General features: G+C 31.6%; 12 non-coding genes across 12 annotated transcripts; 6 read left to right on the forward strand and 6 right to left on the reverse strand.

The window, feature by feature from the left end:
* Positions 1-399: 399 nt before the first annotated feature.
* TRNAP-UGG (transfer RNA proline (anticodon UGG)) lies at positions 400-471 on the reverse strand. The gene has a single exon. It is a non-coding gene; the product is annotated as a tRNA-Pro (tRNA).
* A 422-nt stretch (positions 472-893) lies between these two features.
* Positions 894-965, reverse strand: TRNAP-AGG (transfer RNA proline (anticodon AGG)). Its single transcript has one exon. It is a non-coding gene; the product is annotated as a tRNA-Pro (tRNA).
* A 1,903-nt stretch (positions 966-2,868) lies between these two features.
* Positions 2,869-2,940, reverse strand: TRNAP-UGG (transfer RNA proline (anticodon UGG)). Its single transcript has one exon. It is a non-coding gene; the product is annotated as a tRNA-Pro (tRNA).
* A 1,771-nt stretch (positions 2,941-4,711) lies between these two features.
* On the reverse strand, positions 4,712-4,783 carry TRNAP-UGG (transfer RNA proline (anticodon UGG)). The gene has a single exon. It is a non-coding gene; the product is annotated as a tRNA-Pro (tRNA).
* A 1,404-nt stretch (positions 4,784-6,187) lies between these two features.
* Positions 6,188-6,259, reverse strand: TRNAP-UGG (transfer RNA proline (anticodon UGG)). The gene has a single exon. It is a non-coding gene; the product is annotated as a tRNA-Pro (tRNA).
* Positions 6,260-10,103: 3,844 nt separating this feature from the next.
* TRNAP-UGG (transfer RNA proline (anticodon UGG)) lies at positions 10,104-10,175 on the forward strand. Its single transcript has one exon. It is a non-coding gene; the product is annotated as a tRNA-Pro (tRNA).
* Positions 10,176-10,520: 345 nt separating this feature from the next.
* On the forward strand, positions 10,521-10,592 carry TRNAP-AGG (transfer RNA proline (anticodon AGG)). The gene has a single exon. It is a non-coding gene; the product is annotated as a tRNA-Pro (tRNA).
* Positions 10,593-12,290: 1,698 nt separating this feature from the next.
* Positions 12,291-12,362, forward strand: TRNAP-UGG (transfer RNA proline (anticodon UGG)). Its single transcript has one exon. It is a non-coding gene; the product is annotated as a tRNA-Pro (tRNA).
* A 497-nt stretch (positions 12,363-12,859) lies between these two features.
* TRNAP-AGG (transfer RNA proline (anticodon AGG)) lies at positions 12,860-12,931 on the forward strand. The gene has a single exon. It is a non-coding gene; the product is annotated as a tRNA-Pro (tRNA).
* Positions 12,932-13,757: 826 nt separating this feature from the next.
* On the forward strand, positions 13,758-13,829 carry TRNAP-UGG (transfer RNA proline (anticodon UGG)). Its single transcript has one exon. It is a non-coding gene; the product is annotated as a tRNA-Pro (tRNA).
* A 1,868-nt stretch (positions 13,830-15,697) lies between these two features.
* TRNAP-UGG (transfer RNA proline (anticodon UGG)) lies at positions 15,698-15,769 on the forward strand. Its single transcript has one exon. It is a non-coding gene; the product is annotated as a tRNA-Pro (tRNA).
* Positions 15,770-17,756: 1,987 nt separating this feature from the next.
* Positions 17,757-17,828, reverse strand: TRNAG-UCC (transfer RNA glycine (anticodon UCC)). Its single transcript has one exon. It is a non-coding gene; the product is annotated as a tRNA-Gly (tRNA).
* Positions 17,829-20,459: the final 2,631 nt, after the last annotated feature.

Raw genomic sequence — 20,459 nt, forward strand, 5'->3', positions numbered from 1 at the left:
AAAATGGTTCTTCCTGCCCTAAATCTAAACAGTAAGGTTCTCCTAGGAGCCTAAGATAAAGCCGATGTACTCAAAATATCAAAATACTCTCCATGATCCACTACTCCTGTCACTGTGGTTATTTATACTAACATAGGATGATTCTAGATAGGGTTGAAACAGAAAATGGTAAATATTACATTTAGGTCCCTGCACTTTTACCCAAATGTTGATATACGATCCGTTCTCTATTAGAATCTTATAAAATCTGCAAGCACATGTTTGTTTGGCTTGGGCATATAATATTTAATTTAGGAGGTAGAGTTGTTTCCCCAAGTCCTTAGTTGACTTTATTTTATATCAGTTGTAGAATAATATGACATTAAACAAAATATTGGCAATTGAATTTTTCTTAAAAAAGGGGCATTCCGAGAATCGAACTCGGGACCTCTCGCACCCAAAGCGAGAATCATACCACTAGACCAAATGCCCTGTTGGTTAATTCTATTTTTATTTGTGTGATAGATACATGAACTATTGCTGGTTTTTTACACTTTTGAGTTTTATTGTGTTTGTTTGTTATGATACTGATTTGTAGGTTTTTGAAGGACTTGGAAGTGTCTTTGCTTTCTCACCATGTTCATTGTGTTGTTACCAAAACTAAATGCACTGTTGTTAGTTATCATATGGTATGGTCAGATCACAAATGTGAGGGTAGATTACAGGCTTAGTTAGACCTGGCATTCCATGCTTTTATGTATGTCAACTTTGAGTTTCTTATAGTAAATGAAAGATATGTTAAGTACTTATTATTTATCATCTTTTTTTGAATTTTAAGAGTGCACTTGAAACACTATAGAGAAGGCAGTGAACATATAATAATAAAGTAAAAAAAAAAAAAATGTAAGATATGGGGGGCATTCCGAGAATTGAACTCGGGACCTCTCGCACCCTAAGCGAGAATCATACCACTAGACCAAATGCCCATATTCTGTTCTTACTTTTGCATTTTTATACCCATTCATACTTTATGCAATTATTTAATTATTAAAATGTTGTACTCATTAAAATAATTATTAAGATGTTAATTTGGACAGCAATGTATCTTATAATAGTCTTATAAAGTGTTTACTATAAAAAAATCTTAGCTGAGTTTGGTTCATTTAATTTTTTAAAGAACTTAAGAAGTATTATCTACTACTGTGTAGCATCTGGTTGATGGAATTAGCCAGTTATTGTATTTGACATTTTAACTTTGTTTATGTGGGCTAAATGCAAGAAATAGCTATATACTTTCCAATTCTTTTTCATATCTAGGATTGTACTTTCATTTTTTATTATTACATAGCATCATTGTACTTCCAAATTACTTCTTATTAGCGTATTGTACTTGAAAACCAGCTATGATCAGCAAATTTTCTTGATACGTATCTATCTGTATGGGTCAAAGTCAACTTTGACTTTTCCCTTACGTATAAAACAGCCCATATTATATATATATATATATATATATATATATATATATATATATATATATATATATATATATATATATAGTTTTAAGCCACTTTACTTGCGGTTATACTTGAGGTGTCATAGCTGGTCTGGGTGTGTTAAAAGTGTAAGATATGGAGCTGGGTCTCATAGAGAGTTGGATATCATAAATCAGTAAGAATCAGTTAGAGACATTCAGTTGGCATTCTGCTTTCATTTCTTTGTATTAAAGCATCCTAATTTTAAAATCTACCCAATCGTAGCAATGTCATCCAAAACAAAGCAATTATCATTGCTTCAATCGGATATATCTTCTAAGTACAATGTTTTAATAAGAAAAAACTAACAGTACAATGCTATTGGATAGATTTTCAAAGTACAATGCCTTAATAAGAAAAAAATGGAAGTAGAATGTTGTAATAGAAATAAATGAAAGTAGGATGCTATAATACATATATAAATGAAAATACATTGCTATTTCTTGTCAGTGAATATGGGTAACCAGTAACCCATGATGCCAAAACCACCTTTGATCTCTTTTCTGACCTCACATAGGAGATACTTAAAATCAGGGTAGTGGAGTAGTTTTTTTTTTTTTTTTTTTTTTTTTGATATGTTTGTGCTTTAATTAATACAATATTTAACTACTTATTTTCAGCTCTATTGCTAGTATCAATTTATTTTTTCCTTACTCCCCCTTTCTATTCCCCATTGTGGCTGGGTGTGCCTTTCATATTCATAGGTAGTCTCTTTACCCTCTAGTGGTGGTGAAGGTACACCTGTCTACATCTAAGTCTAACCTCCCCCTTTGGGTGTGCAAATGTTGATGTTATTTACAACAATAAAAAAAATGGAAAAAAAAAAAGGATTGGGTCATTTCAAAACTCCTCCCATTGCGCTCTCTGCTTTTTTTTTTTAAGTCAACTTTGATTTGCTATTAAAGACAACTCATCTGCTGAATTTTTATTAAATATCATTTTTTTCTCTTTTTCTGAATGGTTATGGTTGCATTGAACAAATTTCTCAAGACACTGAACATAAGATAGAAAAGAGGCAACACCCACCCCTACACAGGATTCACTATATATATATATATATATATATATATATATATATATATATATATATATATATATATATATATATATATTAAACAATACACACAAGTTTGTTTATAAATGTAATTGTTAAATGAAACTGCCCAGCACTACCCATGAGTTGAGAGTTAATTCATAAAGAATCTTGTTAGATCTACAACCACATGATATGATATCCACTTTGTTTTGAAAAGCCTTAGACTTGACTTTGGTTTATATTAATACTAGAATATCAAATTAAATAAAGTTGTGACTCTTAAAAAATGTATTGATTATGTTTAAGAAAAAGGAAGGAAGGGGGGCATTCCGAGAATCGAACTCGGGACCTCTCGCACCCAAAGCGAGAATCATACCACTAGACCAAATGCCCACTTCCTTCATCTATCTATCTCTTTGTTTTTATTTCTTGAAATATGAGTTTGCTAAATCTGAAATATGTAAGCTCAAGTTGGAGCCCATGAACATCACAAAATCTTGACTCATTATTTGACATTTTTTTTTTGAGTTATGAGTTCAATTAATAGTTCTTTAAAGTGTGCCGGTTCTTCATCTTTCCCTAGTCCTTTAAGCTTTTTTTTTTTTTTCAAATAAAGGATTAGATGTTTGCTTTGGAATAAATTTCTCGCCTCATTATAAAGGCTTCCAAGTTGTAATAGAAAGACATCTTTCGATCTTGAATATACAACAATAGGTTAAATGTTTTATACACATTAGGAGTCAATTCTTGATTATTATTAGTATGTCATTGCATTATCACTAATAGTATTCAAGTTTCTCCAATTCAGTTAATCTTGGTGATGTTTAGTTACCTTCGCCTTGATTAAGTTGGGTTGTTTGGCTTGGAGGTGAGAACTTTACCCAACTCTTATTTTCTATTCTTATTTCTTATTTATTTTGTTTTAGCAGGCTAGTTTCACTCGTTTACCATCAACTAACTAGATACATCTGATGTTACTAATCATCTTCAAATGCCTATCATAGATATAAGCATATCTATCTGGAAATTTTCAATAGTTATATGTCCTCAAAAGTTGCTATCTTCTTTTTTTCTTTCTTCAATATCAACAAGCTTCTTCTATACGGACACTTTTCAAAAATGCCATGCCAGAGCCTCACCACTTGCTACATGGAAATGCATGCCCAAAGAAGAAGTGTTTGGCAGATAACATTAAACTGGGAAGAAAGTATGTAGCAAATCACTTATCTATCTGTATGGGTCAAAGTTAACTTTGACTTTGACTTTTCTCTATTTACAAAACGGGCCCGTAGACTATAGTTTTAAGCCACTTTACATACTGTTATACTTACACTTCAGGTGACATGGGTATCAATAAAAAACAATTAGAAATTCAGTAACGAATCTTGGATGTGGAAACAACAATTTACTTTTATCTATTTGTTTATTATGGCATTCTACTTTCATTTCTTTGTATTAAAGTATTATACTTTTGAAATCTACCCAACTATATAGCAATGTCATCCAAAACAAAGCAATTTTCACTGCTTTAATTGAATAGATATCTAATATAAAATGTTTTACCAGAAGAAAAGTTCAAAATACAATGCTTTGATAAGAAAGGGTTGGAACTTTAATGTTGTAACAGAAATAAACTAAAGTATGATACTATGATACATATTTTAATGAAAGTATGTCGCTATTTCATGCATTTAACCCAAAAATAGAAAATTGGGGGCATTCTGAGAAATGAACTAGGGAGCTCTCGCACCCTAAGCGAGAATCATACCACTACACCAAATGCCCATTTTGTTGATTGAGACTTTTATTGCATTTATACCCATTCATGCTTTATGCACTTTGCTAATTAATTATACAAATGCAGTAAGTACATAATAGAAAGAAAAAAAAAAGTGGTAGCAGAAAGATATCTTATTTTGGTAATAAAATTACATCTTTTCAAGATTTTCTGCTGGTGAGTTGCATTTATTGACAAAAGAATCTTTTTAGATCTACAGCCACATGTTTGTAATATATAATATCCCTTTAGTTGGTAGATTGTTTTTTTTCCCAGAAGTCCTAGTTGACTTTAAGCTATATCAGTAATAGAATATGAAATTTAATTAAATAGTATCAACAAAAAAAGTAATATGAAAATGTATTGATCATGTTGAAGAAAAAGATTGGGGCATTCCGAGAATCGAACTCGGGACCTCTAGCACCCAAAGCGAGAATCATACCACTAGACCAAATGCCCACTTCCTTTTAATCTATCTAATATGTTTGTTCTTATTTCTTATCACTTTGGTTGAATAAATAATGAGTTTAAGGACTTTACATTGTTTGAAGTGTGTTTGAGGTGCTTCTACATATGATTTTAAATTTCTATGTTTCATACTCGTGTGTAGAATCAATGCAGTTTTATACCTTAATACATCATGCACATCTGATTCATCTTCGTGCACTTTCTTTCATTCATGTTGGATTTTATATATTTTTTGCTTTAGTATGCAAAAGGGTTCAACTTATTCCCACATGGTGAAACATAAAACAGAAATTAGGATAATTAATGTTCCTTACAAAAATCTTGAAATTTTAACGATATGGGAATAAGGAATTAAACATAATTACTAAGCTTACCATGTTAGTTAGTAATAAACATAAAGTATTATTGAAAGCAAATCATATATTACTACTAGGTCTAGATAAAAATGTTTGAGACGCTTGAAATGAGATGAGATTACCCTTGTATGTGACCTTTTAAGACCGGCTTTTTTAACATTTTGTATTTTTTTTCTTTGTATTGCATTATTCAAAATACAGTTGCAGTTTTATCCTTGTTTGTGATCTATAAGAGTTAAGACTGGCAGCTAGAAGAAAAGTAGGAACAGGTGACAAAGAATTTATGTTTACTTTGCCAAAAAAAATTAACTTAATTGTGGTTCATATGTTTTCTGTATTTGTCCTACTAAGGGGCATTTTGGACAATTAATCACTAGTCAAATAACTTTTATTTTTGCTTAGGCGGTGGAGTGGATCAGAAAACTGCAATTTTAAGTTGTGCATGATTAATTATTATGTTAGTTAAGTTACTTGTATTTTGAGAGAGATGATAATGCTGCAAAATATTTATTGTAAGAATACAAGTAAATGAAATGCTGCAATGATATTGTAACTTGTAAGATGAAGAAAGGGACATAAATCTGATAAGATCCCATACTAATCTGGCATTAGATAATGTTAAGATTACTTGGGAGGAATAGGATGGTATATTTTAAACTTTTTTTTTTAAAAAAGGATAAAAGGATAACTTCATTTTAAATTTATCTTTTTGCTTTGTATTTGCTTGTTCTGGTAATGAAGTTACAAATGGTTTTCATGAAGTTGCATATTTTTATGATTTCTGCATAAATAGCAAATGTATATATATGCTGTGAGTTGAATTTGTTGAGAAAAAATCTTTTCAGATCTACAAGCACATGTTTGTTTGTGGGATATAAAACAATATCCAGTTTAGTTAGTAGATTTGTTCAAAAAGTCTTGACTTGACTTTAGTTTATATTCAGTAGTAGACTATATATCAAATTGAGTATTATAGTGGCATTTAAAAAATAAATTAGTATTAAATGAGTTGATTTAGTTGAAAAAAAAGAAGGGAAGGGGGGCATTCCGAGAATCGAACTCGGGACCTCTCGCACCCAAAGCGAGAATCATACCACTAGACCAAATGCCCTTGATGGTTTATCTCTCTATTTTTTTTTCTTTGTGCTCAAAATTCCTTTTTGACATGACCTTTTTATAAGGAAAACAGATGAAAAGTAAATTACCTTTGATAAAATTAGAAAGAGTAACTTGCAACTTTCCGTTCATTTGATACATCAAAAGTTATGTTTTTCCTCCGGATGTTTGACTTATTGCATACGTAGTTTGGTAACATGTTTGATTAAGTCCATGATGCTAAATGACCATTTTACCCTTGACTTCTGATGATGGAAAAGAGTTTTTTAGTGATGGCTTTAGGTAAATCCTTCCCTAGTTGTGGTCCATGGATCCCTAATGAGACTATCAAAGTACTGGACTCACATACAGACATACTTGAGACAATGTGATGTAAGCAAATGAATATTTCAACTAATAAGGTGATAAGCAACAAAAAGAGACACATGTCTAATCTCTAATGGTATGATTCTTGCTTTCCCAAGTTTAATTCTCGAAATGCCCTTTCCTTTTTCAACATAATCAACTCATTGTATATATAAAAAAAAATTGGTGACACTCTTCATTTAGTTTCATATAAACCAAGTCAAGTCTATGACTTCTGGAATCCAATCTACCTACAAAAGTGATGTATATATGTTTTAGATCTCACAATATTCTTTGTCCATATATTCAACTCATGGTTATGGTTATGGATGTTTTTATTTATGCACCAAGTCTAAATTGATGAAAAAATTTACAGTTCATCACATTGGTGCTCTTTCATGTACTTACCATCTTGTGACATGGATTACATAGAATAACTGATCCAAAAAAAGACATGATAGAATTGTAAATGTCTAATTTTTAAAAACAACTAGCATTACATTCATTGGGGATAAAATTAAATTACGAGGGGTATTGTTTGGGGCAACATTCAAAACCCTAATTATACGACTAGGGAGTATCAAGTATGTCTGTATGGAAAAGAGTTTTTTACTGTTACTTGATTGATTTTAGTGACTAGAAAAAATAATTTAGGGTAAAAAGAGTTTCAAGAAAACACATAACACATATCAATTTTATACTACTACTTGATTAGCATCGTCAAAAGTTAAAAGAAATATAATTACTTTGGGGGTTGTTTGTAATTGATTATTTAAAACAACTTATCCTTTTATTTATGAGCTTATGTACTAGCAAAATGTTTTTTTTTTATAAATGTTTGGATTAGCATATAAGATACAAAAACACATTAAGCTATTACATTATTCTTTTTTAGTATTTGTCAATAATACATCTAAATACATCCTTACAACATTTACTTTTGTCATTTATAATACTATTTTTGGAACACTTTATAGTAATAAGATTATAAAATATCTTATAATTATAGTATACACTTAAATTTTATGGTCTAAGAATCAACACATTTCTTAATCCAATGAGACTCCCGAAAAATCATTTTAAAATATTAAAAGTATTATCAAGTAATCATATTTTCATTTAAAATTCTTAAGTCTTTAGTTTTTAAGAAGTTTCCTTAGACATTTATCTAAATTATAAATCTTTAATTTGACGTCTCTAATCACACATCTTTAGGTTTACGTCTTAAACAACAATTAATCATAAAAAGTCATCTTGGGTCCTATCCTTATTAGTCTTTGGTATTTTGTCTTCTGTTTTTGAATAACATCTCGAGCATATGTAGCAGTAAGCACAAAGCACCCTACACATTTCTCATCTTTTAGCTTTTTTCGTCTTTTGAGACACAAGAGTGTTATTGGTATCTGTCATAAGTACCGGCCTAGTCTTATGTATACATGAGGTGTGCCTAATATACCATCACTATGGACAATAGTCCTTCGTCCTTCGTTATTAATTTTGTCTTTTATTATGGTTTTTATTGAACACTCAAGTCTTCCCAACATAAATGGAATACACATGTCAACATTTAACATAGATGGGATGATGAGTATGAATAAAATGTATGAGGATATTTAATTTCTCTTCTTATTCATTCATCATTTTTCATGCTATCTCGCCATGGATCTACATATTTATTCCTCCTTAATAATTGACTAAGCTTAAATTTTTTATTATCATCATTAATTTATGTTATTGGTTGAATCTATTCATTGGCAGCAGATTTTAGGGTTTTTGTTCATCATCATGTTCGTCACCCAACCATGTTTGATCCAAAAATCGATTAGTTTATTGACTGTGAGTTGTTTGTCGAAATTATGATTCACTTTTGTTGCGTTGAGTTGATGAAAAATATGTTGCTACTTCGATTCGATGGAGTTTTTTCCATCACTGTTTCAAAGTGAAATGTTGACTATGTATTAATGGTGCTTGGATTGAAATGGAGCTCTCGGCGGTTGTGAAAACTTGGATCTGGTTGAATTTTGTTGGCACAAAAATGATTTGTTTCGATTCTTTGGGTGATGGTGAAGGTGATTATATCAAAGTTGGACCTTCGATGGTACTGTAAAGGTCGATTTCGTATTGAAGGACATGTGAGTTTTGCTAGTTTTCAATAAGTTGGAGATGTATCAAAACTGGATATTTCGATTGGATAATTATTGAAAATTGAGTGTAATTATCGTTGGGTTTCATCGAGTGATTTATTTCGTTAGTGATTGATTCTAATGGCAGTTTGTGTTTCGTTCATGTCTTTGAGTATGGGTAAATGATCAAATTTGGGTTGTCAATGGGTTTGAATGATATATCAGTTAAAGATTTCGAACAAGTTTGGGTTATGTATTTTAGATGAAAGTACAATGATACACAAATTTTGATGGTTTTCAAATAAAGAAATATGAGTTTAAAGGCTTTATTTTTCTTTTAAATTAAAAATTCATTATATGAACCGGCATAAGGGGTAACCGGTTTACCCCTCCGTTTTGTCCAAAGTGTGTATTTAGAACCAACAAAACCAACCTTAAGGCCCCATAAAGCGAAGAGACTTTTTAGACCATTTAAGCCAAAAGTTAAAAATTCGATGGGCTACAGTATCATTTTCCCTTAAAAATATCCAAATATGTAGTTTTAAAAATAACATTAAATCAAAATTTGTATTCAGCTAAAAGTTACATAAGTCTAAAAAGTATGTTATTTTGAAAACAAATATTTATATTCGAAAAAACAATAATGATTAAATTTGAAAAATTACTACGCAAGTAATTCTTAAATTAGTTTAGAATAACAATTATCAATAATTTTAAACCGCAAACTATACATAACTTTATTAATGCACAAACAGCGAGTAGATGTCGTTGGGATAATTTAATTCGAAATAAATATTCATCTTAAACCATATTATTTTTTAATTTTATAATGAAAATTATGTTCAATAATTATAACAATCACAACTCTTTCCATAGGTTGTAATAGATATCTCACTATTATATGATTCAATATAAGGACAATGTTTAATAACATATTTTAAATTTAATATAAAAAATATTATTTCATAGTTATGGCAATGATTTAGTTATTTTTAATCACACACAATTGTCTATACCTAGCTATATAATACTATTTTGCTTCAATATGTGGGTATTGGATTAGTTTACAATTACATATATAGGTTGCATATATTAACAAAACAAGTACATGCCCAGGATATGCAATATATAAACTTTTACAATTAAAAATGGATGTGTTTGCATACGAGCTTTGCAAACATAAGATAAGCAAACTTAAGACGTTGCCAAGCGCTCCTTGATTCACATTCATGCCTCAAACTACTCTCTCACAAATTGCAGTGAATAATCACATGTAGAAGCACTTCAAATTCACTGGTTTTTACATATTTCAGATTATGTAAACTCATATTTCAAGAAACAAAAACAAAGAGATAGATAGATGAAGGAAGAGGGCATTTGGTCTAGTGGTATGATTCTCGCTTTGGGTGCGAGAGGTCCCGAGTTCGATTCTCGGAATGCCCCAATCTTTTTCCTCAACAAAATCAATTCATTTTATATATAGAAAATTAGGTGCATATATATTTTTTTAATTTGATATTCTACTAAAGTCAACTGAGGAACAGATCTACCTACTCAAAATGGACACATTATAATTTATATACCACAAAACATGTGCTTTCATATCTGAAAAGATGTTTTTTGGCACCAACTTACTTGGTGAAAATATGCAACTGCCTACCAGAATAAGATATCTTTCTGCTACCACTTATATTTTTACTTGTATTATGTACTTTACTTACTGCATCTATATAATTAACTCACTGCATAAAGTAAATGACTATAAATGCAGTAGACTAAACAAAAAATGGGCATTTGGTCTAGTGGTATGATTCTCGCTTAGGGTGCGAGAGGTCCCAAGTTCAATTCTCGGAATGCCCCCATACTTTACTCATTTTTCTGTTTTATGGTGTTATAATTTAAATGCAAGAAATAGCAACCTACTTTCATTTAGTGTTTCAAACCAGGGTTTGAGGGGTTTTGTGTGAAATATTCACTAAGGATGAATGTATGATGCTATATTTGTCTAAAAACACGGGTGTGTTGGATGAATGCTATAAAGGGTTTTTAAGGATGGGACAAAGTTTCTTATGTGACTAGGTGTTGGTAATTCTCATTTATACCCGTGATTGTGGTTTAGATCCGAGAGGTAAATTGGCTTTAGACATGATACATATAGAATTAGACATATAATTAGCCTTAATTCTTAAACTTATTACTATTACCTTGATTGAAAAATGCAATCCCCCAATTTCACTACACGTCCCCACTGTCAATATTTTCTGTAAATAACACTCATTTTTTTTGAAAAAAAAAACATTCGAGTTTTATTATCTTTAACAACCATGTGAACATACATTAAGTTCACATTGAATTATAGGACACCAAGACATCAAGTAAAACCACAGAATCTGACAGATACAAATTGCCAATCTTATTAATCTTAGCAGAAGTCTTATAAGGGTGATCCACCTTTAATTTAAGATCAAAAATAGCAACATTATCAAGTTTTTTTTTAATTATTTTTTGTAAAATGTTGATTTGCCCCGGAATCAATGACCCACTTGGTATCTTTATGAACAACAGACAAGGACACACCTGCCATGTTAGCCACAACATTGCCTCCTTGGTTGTGACTAAAGACTCAGAATTTTAGTGATTTGATAAGAAGAAAAAGTAAATTTGCAGAAGATGGTAAGGAATTATTCTTTTGAATCAGTCCAAGTACAATTATTAGCAAAAGGGACATCCTTTGGGTATCCGATTAATTTGAAACATCTTCCCAATGTATGTCCCTTTTGGCCACATTTATTACAAATAAAGATACTCATGTTGTTATTTGAAAACCTTTTCTTTCCATAATTAACTTTACCAAAGAAAGCAAATTAGTATTTTATTTACAAATATGACAGAAAAGAAAACTGTATATATGAAACAATTAGGGTAAACCTATTAACTAGCCATACACTTAAAATATGCTAACAAATTTGTTGATGATTAGTGAAACCTGGTAATCCAGTTAGTTGATTATGTTAAGACTTCCACAATACTCTTTTAGCATGTTACAATAAACTTATTTGGACTTTTGTGTCGGATTGGGCTTTCACAAATCACAAGCACTGTGTTTGACTCCATGAATGAGGACTGTGTATGTGTATCATTTACACTCCCTAATTCTACATTTATGTCCACCATGGGACTTGAACCCTCAACCCCTTTCCAACACACCTTATGACACCGCTAGGCCACATGCCCTTTGTTATAAGATATAGATATGCTTCCAAATGAGCTTTGGAAAGATAACATAAATAAATAAGACCTTGAGTGTTTTCCTTTTCTCATTGGTTGTACTACTTCTACTTTTCTTAACAACAAATTTTTCCGGTCTAGTCCCTTTATCCAAAAGAACAAAACTATTATCACTCAATAGCATCCGAGTATAAAACATAAAAGTCTAAAAATCATATGTGGAAATGGAAGCACCTCAAGGCTCAAAATCACTGGTCTCACAAAACATACTTGAGACAATGTAATAGCAGTACACTCATATTTGAAGCAAGGTCATAAGAAATACATCAAGGGCATTTGGTCTAGTGGTATGATTCTCGCTTTGGGTGCGAGAGGTCCCGAGTTCGATTCTCGGAATGCCCCTTTTTTTCATCATAATTTATATACATAAAAAAAATTAAGTGCCAATATTTTGTTTAATATGATATCCTACATTTAATATAAAGTAAAGTCAACTAAGGACATGGGGAAATAACTCTACCACCTAAATAAAATATTATATTATATTATATTATATGGCCAACAAATTAACATGTGCTTGCAGATCTGAAAAGATTCTTTATCAGTACTTTTGGACTCATCAGCAATTACTTCTGCCTGATAATTATGCATTAAATATGAAAAGCACATATGTAACTTCATGAAAAGCATATGTAACTTCATTACCAGAATAAGCAAATATGTAACTATTATACAGGAACTTGGTGAAAATATGTAACTGCCTGCCAGAATAAGATATCTTTCTGCTACCTGTTATATTTTTACTTCTATTATGTACTTTACTTACTGCATTTATATAATTAATTAGCAAAGTGCATCAAAGTAAATGACTATAAATGCAATCCAATTAACAACAAGATGGGCATTTGGTCTAGTGGTATGATTCTCGCTTAGGGTGCGAGAGGTCCCGAGTTCAATTCTCGGAATGCCCCACACACACTTTAATCATTTTTCTATTTTAGGGTTAAATGCAAGAAATAGCAACCAACTTTCATTTAGTTGTGTAGTATAGCATCCTACTTTTACATGCTATTATACCACGCAACAACAAACCCCAAATACATATATATGAAATGTGATCCCACAATTGATTGGTGGTGAAAAAAGAATGTTGGGTAATAAAAGCTAAAAGCAGCAGATACTATTACAGCATTCTAGCTGCTTCCACATAAACCAAAACTAGACTAATTCGTATACTAGTATAAGTATCTGCCCAGAACTTGTAATCTTTCACTATTAGAATTAAGAAATAGATATGGTTCCAATTTCAAAATGAGCTTTCCAAAGATATGACATAAGCCAACTTAGGAGTAGTAGGACAGCAAGTGAAAACCTTAATTCACACACTCACTCACTCACTGTAGCCTCAAATCAAATTATGGTCACTCGGTTGCAATGATTCTACACGAGAGTAGAAAACATAAAAGTCCAAAAAACATGTGTAAGCACCTCAAAGTTGACTAGTGTCACATATTTCAGACAATAAATGCCAACTCATGGGCAGGAATCTTGAAATGATGCAGCTTCATGAAAAGCACATGAACTTGATTACCAGAATAAGCAAATATGTAATGTAACTATACACTATTCTTTCTTTGTGAAGATTCTTTTAGGCACCAACATGGTGAAAATATGTAACTGCCTACCAGAATAAGATATCTTTATGCTAGCAATTATTTTATTTTGTTGTGTATGGCAATTTAATAATTGCATAAAGTACGAATGAGTATAAAAATGCAATAGTATGAACAACAAGATGGGCATTTGGTCTAGTGGTATGATTCTCGCTTTGGGTGCGAGAGGTCCCGAGTTCGATTCTCGGAATGCCCCAATCTTTTTCTTCAACATGATCAATACATTTTTCATATATTTTTTAAGCTCCACTACTTTACTTAATCACATATTCAAGTATTAATAAGAACTGGTCAACTCTAATGCTTTTCAAAACAAAGTGGATAGTTTATCATGTGGTTGTAGATCTGACAACATTCTTTATGAATTAACTCTCAACTCATGGGTAGGGCTGGGCAGTTTCTATTTTTAATTACATTCATAAACAAACTTGTGTGTACTGTTTAATATATATAGTCAATCCTGTGTAGGGGTGTTGCCTCTCTTCTATCTTTTGTTTAGTGTGTTGAGAAATTTGTCCAAAACAACCACAAGAAATCAGAAAAAAAAAAATGATGTGTAAGCATATGAGTTGTTTTTAATAGCAAATCAAAGTTGACTTAAAAAAAGCAGAGAACGCAATGGGAGGAGTTTGTAATTGAATAGTTTTAAGAATTGAGATCAAATTTGCACACCCACAAGGGGACACCACCACCAGAGGGCAGAGGGTAAAGAGACTACATATGAATATGAAAGGCGCACCCACAATGGGGAATAGAAAGGGGGAGTAAGGAAAAAAAAAGTTGATACTAGCAATAGAGCTGAAAATAAGTAGGTAAATATTGTATTAAAGACCTGTACTACTCCACTACCCAGATTTTAAGCATCCACTCCCTCCTATCCGAATTTGAGGTCTGAAAAGAGATCAAAGGTGACGTTGGCATTATGGCTTACTGGTGACCCATTTCACTGCTCTTGCATATTTGAGACAATGTCATATCAGCAACCTCATATTTGAACCAAGGTGGCAAGAAATAGCAATGTACTTTCATTTATATATGTATTATAGCATCCTACTTTCATTTATTTCTATTAAGCCTGCAAGCTGGGGCAATAGTTTATTAATCTTATATGTGCAAAAGGTTATTTTCGACAGAACAAACTAATACAAAAGGTTATTTCCTGCAATATGTAAGGACAGAAGGACCATTTCAGTCATTTTCTATTACATGGGGACCATTTCTACAATTTTGTTTTAAACAAGTATTATACATGGGCCATTTCTGTAATTTTTACATTACTGCTATAACACAGAGACCATTTCTGTAATTTTACTATTACATAGGAACCATTTCTGGAATTCTACAAATTAAAAATACAGGGACTATTTCTGTAATATTTGCATTTTGCCGACATAGGGACCTATTCTGTAATTTTACTATTACAAAGGGACCATTTATACAACTCTGCAAACTAAAAAAAAAATACTATTGATTGATGTGACATTAGAAACAGTAGAACACAACATGAATAGCAAATCAAAGTTGACTTGAAAAAAAGCAGAGAAAAGTGGGAGGAGTTTGAAATTGAATAATTTTGGGTTATGGAAGAGTTGATAAGCTGAGATTAGTTGAGAATTCAGATCAAATTTTCACACCCACAAGACCACAAGGGAAGGTTACATGTAGACAGGCATACCTCCACCACCACCTTCAGAGGGTAAAGAGATTACTTCCAAAGATGACCTCCAGCCTACATTACTACATATGAATATGCAAAGCACAGAATGGGGAATAGAAAGGCAGAGAAAGGAAAAAGAGAGTTGATTCTAGCAATAGAGCTGAAAATAAGTAGTTAGATATTGTATTATAGTACAAACGTATCAAAAAAGAAAGAAACTAAGACCTATAGTACTCCACTACCCTGATATTAAGCATCCACTCCCTCCTATCTGAGTTTGATGTTGGCATCATGGGTTACTGGTTACCCATATTCACTGCTCTTCCATACTTGAGACAATGTGATGTAAGCAAATGAATATTTCAACTAATAAGGTGATATGCAACAAAAGAGTCACATAAAGAAGTGGGCATTTGGTCTAGTGGTATGATTCTCGCTTTGGGTGCGAGAGGTCCCGAGTTCGATTCTCGGAATGCCCCTTTTTCAAGAAAAAATCAAGTGCCAATATTTTGTTTAATGTCATATTATTCTACAACTGATATAAAATAAAGTCAACTAAGGACTTGGGGAAATAACTCTACCTCCTAAATAAACAAAGGATTTTCTAATATAAGAAGCATTAATTAAAGGAAAATGTTTCTTATATGTGTCTTTAGGGCACATATTAAAAAATCCCAATAAAATATTATATTATATGCCCAACAAATTAACATGTGCTTGAAGATCTGAAAAGATTCTTTATCAGTAAATTGGACTCGTCAGCAATTACTTCTGCCTGACAATTATGCATTAATTATGAAAAGCATATGTAGCTTCATTACCAGAATAAGCAAATATGTAATGTAAATATACAGTATTCTTTATGAAGATGTTTTTAGGCACCAACTTACTTGGTGAAAATGTGCAACTGCATACCAATATATAGATATCTTTCTGCTACCACTTATTTATTTTTACTTCTATTATGTACTCACAGCATTTATATAACTATTAACTAACTGCATCAAAGTAAAAGACTATAAATGCAATCCAATTAACAACAGAATGGGCATTTGGTCTAGTGGTATGATTCTCGCTTTGGGTGCGAGAGGTCCCGAGTTCAATTCTCGAAAATGCCCCACACCTTTTAACTTTTTTATTCTTTTTTAGTTTATATGCATTTCATTATATGTTTCCTTTCAACATCACCATTTTCTTTGTTGAATACTTGTTTCTCTCTAGCAGTGCCAGTGAACCCGTTCTGCTCATCAAATCTAAACCACTTGTGTAATCCTGCTTCAATTATTACTTGAAGTAATGGATTAATATCCACTATACTACATGCCCATAAGCTCTCATTCTTACACCCATTTGGTACTCCCTAATCATATTTTGTCAAAAATACCATTTTTTAAAACTTGAAGGGATAAGCCAGTTTCCTAGACGATGTGTCAAGCCATGTGGCATTTTGGTTGATACTTTTAGCCACATGTAATAATCAACATGGAAAAACATTTAAAAAAAAAAAGAAAAAAAAAAGAAGCAAAAGCCTGTTTTGGGAATAAGATCTGAAACCTATGCTTGGATTCTATAGTTTTGCAAGGAACTTGAAGTTGAGTTCCACTGTAACCAATGTTTGGATTATGTTTTACTAAACCAAGGAAATCTTGCAAAGAAGTTTGGCATTGAGGTTAGTGTTGGTCAATGTAGGAGGGACAAAAAACATGTTTTGAGTCTCAACGAAGGTAGCGTAATAGAACACCATGCTAGACTTTGATCATACGCTGAGGGTTCACATATATGTTTTAGATCTCACAAATCACAATATTCTTTGTCCAAAAACTCAAATCATGTCATCAATGCTTTTCTTTGTGCACCAAGTCCAAATTGGTCAGTCGCATAGAATAGCTGATCTAAAAAGGACATTCTAGAATGATTAATTGAGCATATCTGGTTTATCGATGTGATCATATAACTCAATTGAGCATAATTTTTTTTGGAATTCTAATTGTCTAAATTTTTATAAAGAACTTCTACATTGGGGGTAAATTCTGAGAGGTCTCTCCTTTTACGTATTAAACTTGTTTGGGGCAACATTCAAAAACCCTAATCGTGCGACTAGTTATCGGAATAACTTCAGACTTGAGAATAACTGATTCGATTTTTTTTTCTATAATTTTATCCGCACAGAATAATACAACTAACAGGAAACGGAAACCTGAAACATGAAAAGGAATTGATTCTAACCTTTTATAGCGAGCTGTTTGGTTGTAGCCGGAATAATTAGGGATGGAGAGCAAAACGGCTTCCAACGACAAATTCTGAAGAAAGTTCGATTGAAAGGCAGAATTGGAACATACTTTTCGAGGAAGATGAAAAACAAAAATCGAAAAATTCGAATAATCTACAAGAAAACGCGGCAAACGAGAAGGTTGAAAATAAAATTTGAGCGGTTTATTTCGAGGTATGTGAAACGAAAAAAATCAATGCGTTTGCCGGGAGTCGAACCCGGGTCTATTGCTTGGAAGGCAATTATCCTAACCGTTGGACTACAAACGCTATACGACTGTTATAAAAATGTTATGCTATATAAAACAAATACCATTATTGCGTTGTATGAATCAGTTCCGAATAAAAGGATTTTTCCAACATTTAATTTCTTTCATATCAAAATAGCAACTTTCACCTAAAATAAATAAATAAACTTAAAGATAAATATTACTGTAGCCCAACGAACTCTTTTTTTTTTTAAAATAAAAGGTCTTTAATGTTATTTTTTGGCACTCAATAAGCATAAAATCCATATTGACTTGTTAAAAAAAATATTAATTTTTTTTGTCTTGTTTTATAGGTAAAAAAAGTGAAGTGGCTCTCTCTCTCTCTCCAAAAACACCATTGTAGGCCACACTTCCACTTTGTCTTCTCCAGAAAATTCTGAGTTTTCAAGACCTCACCAACCTTAAGACTATATGTTCTCCGACCACCCCTACATCTTTGTCGCCAACATCACAATCTCGCCTCTGCTACTACCATCTGCATTTTCCAATTACTTTTTTATTTTTCACCCCCATCAAGATCTTTCTAACCCTTTTGATTCTTCCAAAAATCCATTTCTCCTTCCCTTTTTGACCATCTCGTTCCTCACCTCTAAATCATCTTCTCATTCATATTCAATGCAATTCTTTGCACCAATTTATTAAGTGACGATTCCACATAGAAAACTAGATATTGAAAATAAAAAAAGATAGATGATAAATTGAATGCAAATTTTAGCTTCGATTGTCAAAATCAAAATGATTCCTTTTACCAATGGTTGCAACATTAGTAAAAATGGAAGAGGGCAAAAAAAGGACTTCCCTTGTTTCTGTACTCATCGGAAACCAACAAAAATGTAACAGAATGTGAGAATGTGTTGTGTGGCTGTCAGAGTTTGAAGAGGGTGAAAAGGGTTGTATTTTACCCAAATGAAAACATTTGGAAAGGGAACTTCCCTAACGAGGGTTTTCGGGCCAGCTTTCGCGCACCGACTAATCCCCCGCTGCAAACATGAGGCTTTGCCTCATGCCCTGGAGTCACTACAGGCGAACCTCCATGGCCACAAGGGCTGAGTGGTGCTAGGATTTGAACATGGGTCAATAGCAACTCAACATCCTTGTTTTGCTGGTCGTTGGTGGAGTCTGCTGAATCAAAAATAACATCACATTATGTCTTTTACACATAATTGCAACATATTTACATTTTGTTACCAATATAAACAATTAGAAAGCAAGAAAACGCATCATACGTTCATTAGTTCCTTTGTTATAGCATCCTACATTCATCAAGAAAATAAAGAAAATTACAAAAAGGCTATTGGCGTTAGGATTTTTAGCGCAATCTGAATATAAGTAGGGTGTTATAACAAAGCAATAAATGAAAGTACTCTGCTATTTCATGCGTTGTATCTAATAACTAAGAAATAGCAACATACTTTCATTAATTCCTTTATTATAGCATCCTACATTCATTTTATAAAAACATTAAAAAAAACCTTTGGTGTTTGGATTTAGGCAGTTTGATTATAAAAGAATTAGGATGATGTAATAAAGTAATCAATGAAAGTACGATGTCATTTTTTGCTTTGTATTTAAAAAAGTTGTAAATAACATTGTAGTTTCGTTGATTCCTTTATTATTGATTCTGGATCCATTCCAGCCTTATCACCTAAATTTAACAATGAAGACAAATGCCACATATTATATTGATAACTTTGCAAGAATCATAATATGAAAGTGGAAAGTCTAAAACACATTTTGATGATGTTTAGTAGGAGACTTAACATATTACCTTGAATCAACAATATTAGACTTCCATCTCTCAGTTTTGAGGTCTTTTATATATTTATATATATATATATATATATATATATATATATATATATATATATATATATATATATATATATATATATAAAAATAAGTGGCCCATTTTTGTATCTACACAATACGTGAAGCATGTAAAGATCATAAACTTTAATTTTTCAAGTAATCAAGTAAAACCATTGATTAATTAAAGAAAGAATTAATGTAACAATCATAGAAAAAAATGTAACCATAGCCAAAGCAAATAAATAGATTGGAACAACGTGTGTCGTACCTACATAAGAGAAAAGGGGGATTATACCTTGGAATAATAGCTTAGTAATGATAATACATTAATACTAAATGATTGTATAAAATAACCCCATCACCTTTCAGATTTTAAAAAAACTTGTCTTCCATTTTAAGCATAAAAATGTATTACAATAAGGTTCTTCACTTTTGGCTAACTAAATTTGAGATTTTATTTTGTTTTCACATTATTCATAATAATAAAATAGACCAAATTTGAAGAAGACCAAAACCAAAATAACTGAAAATTTTATTCATAAAAGTCCAGAATAATTATAGATCGTGACCTCTACATTTAGTCAGCCAACAGGTGAAACGCCCTATTACAAAAAGAAACATAAAATTAATGTCATTCCAAAACATAAAATTAATGTTACTCCAAGTTTTAATATTGCATATAGTAAAACAGAACTGCATAATTAGACCGGTTAATAACGATGCATCAAAAAATGAGAGAATGTAATAGATTATATAGAGGTTGTACAATAAATTAAGAAAAAAAATTGGTTTCTGTAACACTATAATGAATCATTGACCACAT

The sequence above is a fragment of the Lactuca virosa genome, chromosome 5, assembly GCF_052849685.1.
Source record: "Lactuca virosa cultivar CGN04683 chromosome 5, Lactuca_virosa_CGN04683_v6, whole genome shotgun sequence".
Lineage (NCBI taxonomy): Eukaryota > Viridiplantae > Streptophyta > Magnoliopsida > Asterales > Asteraceae > Lactuca > Lactuca virosa.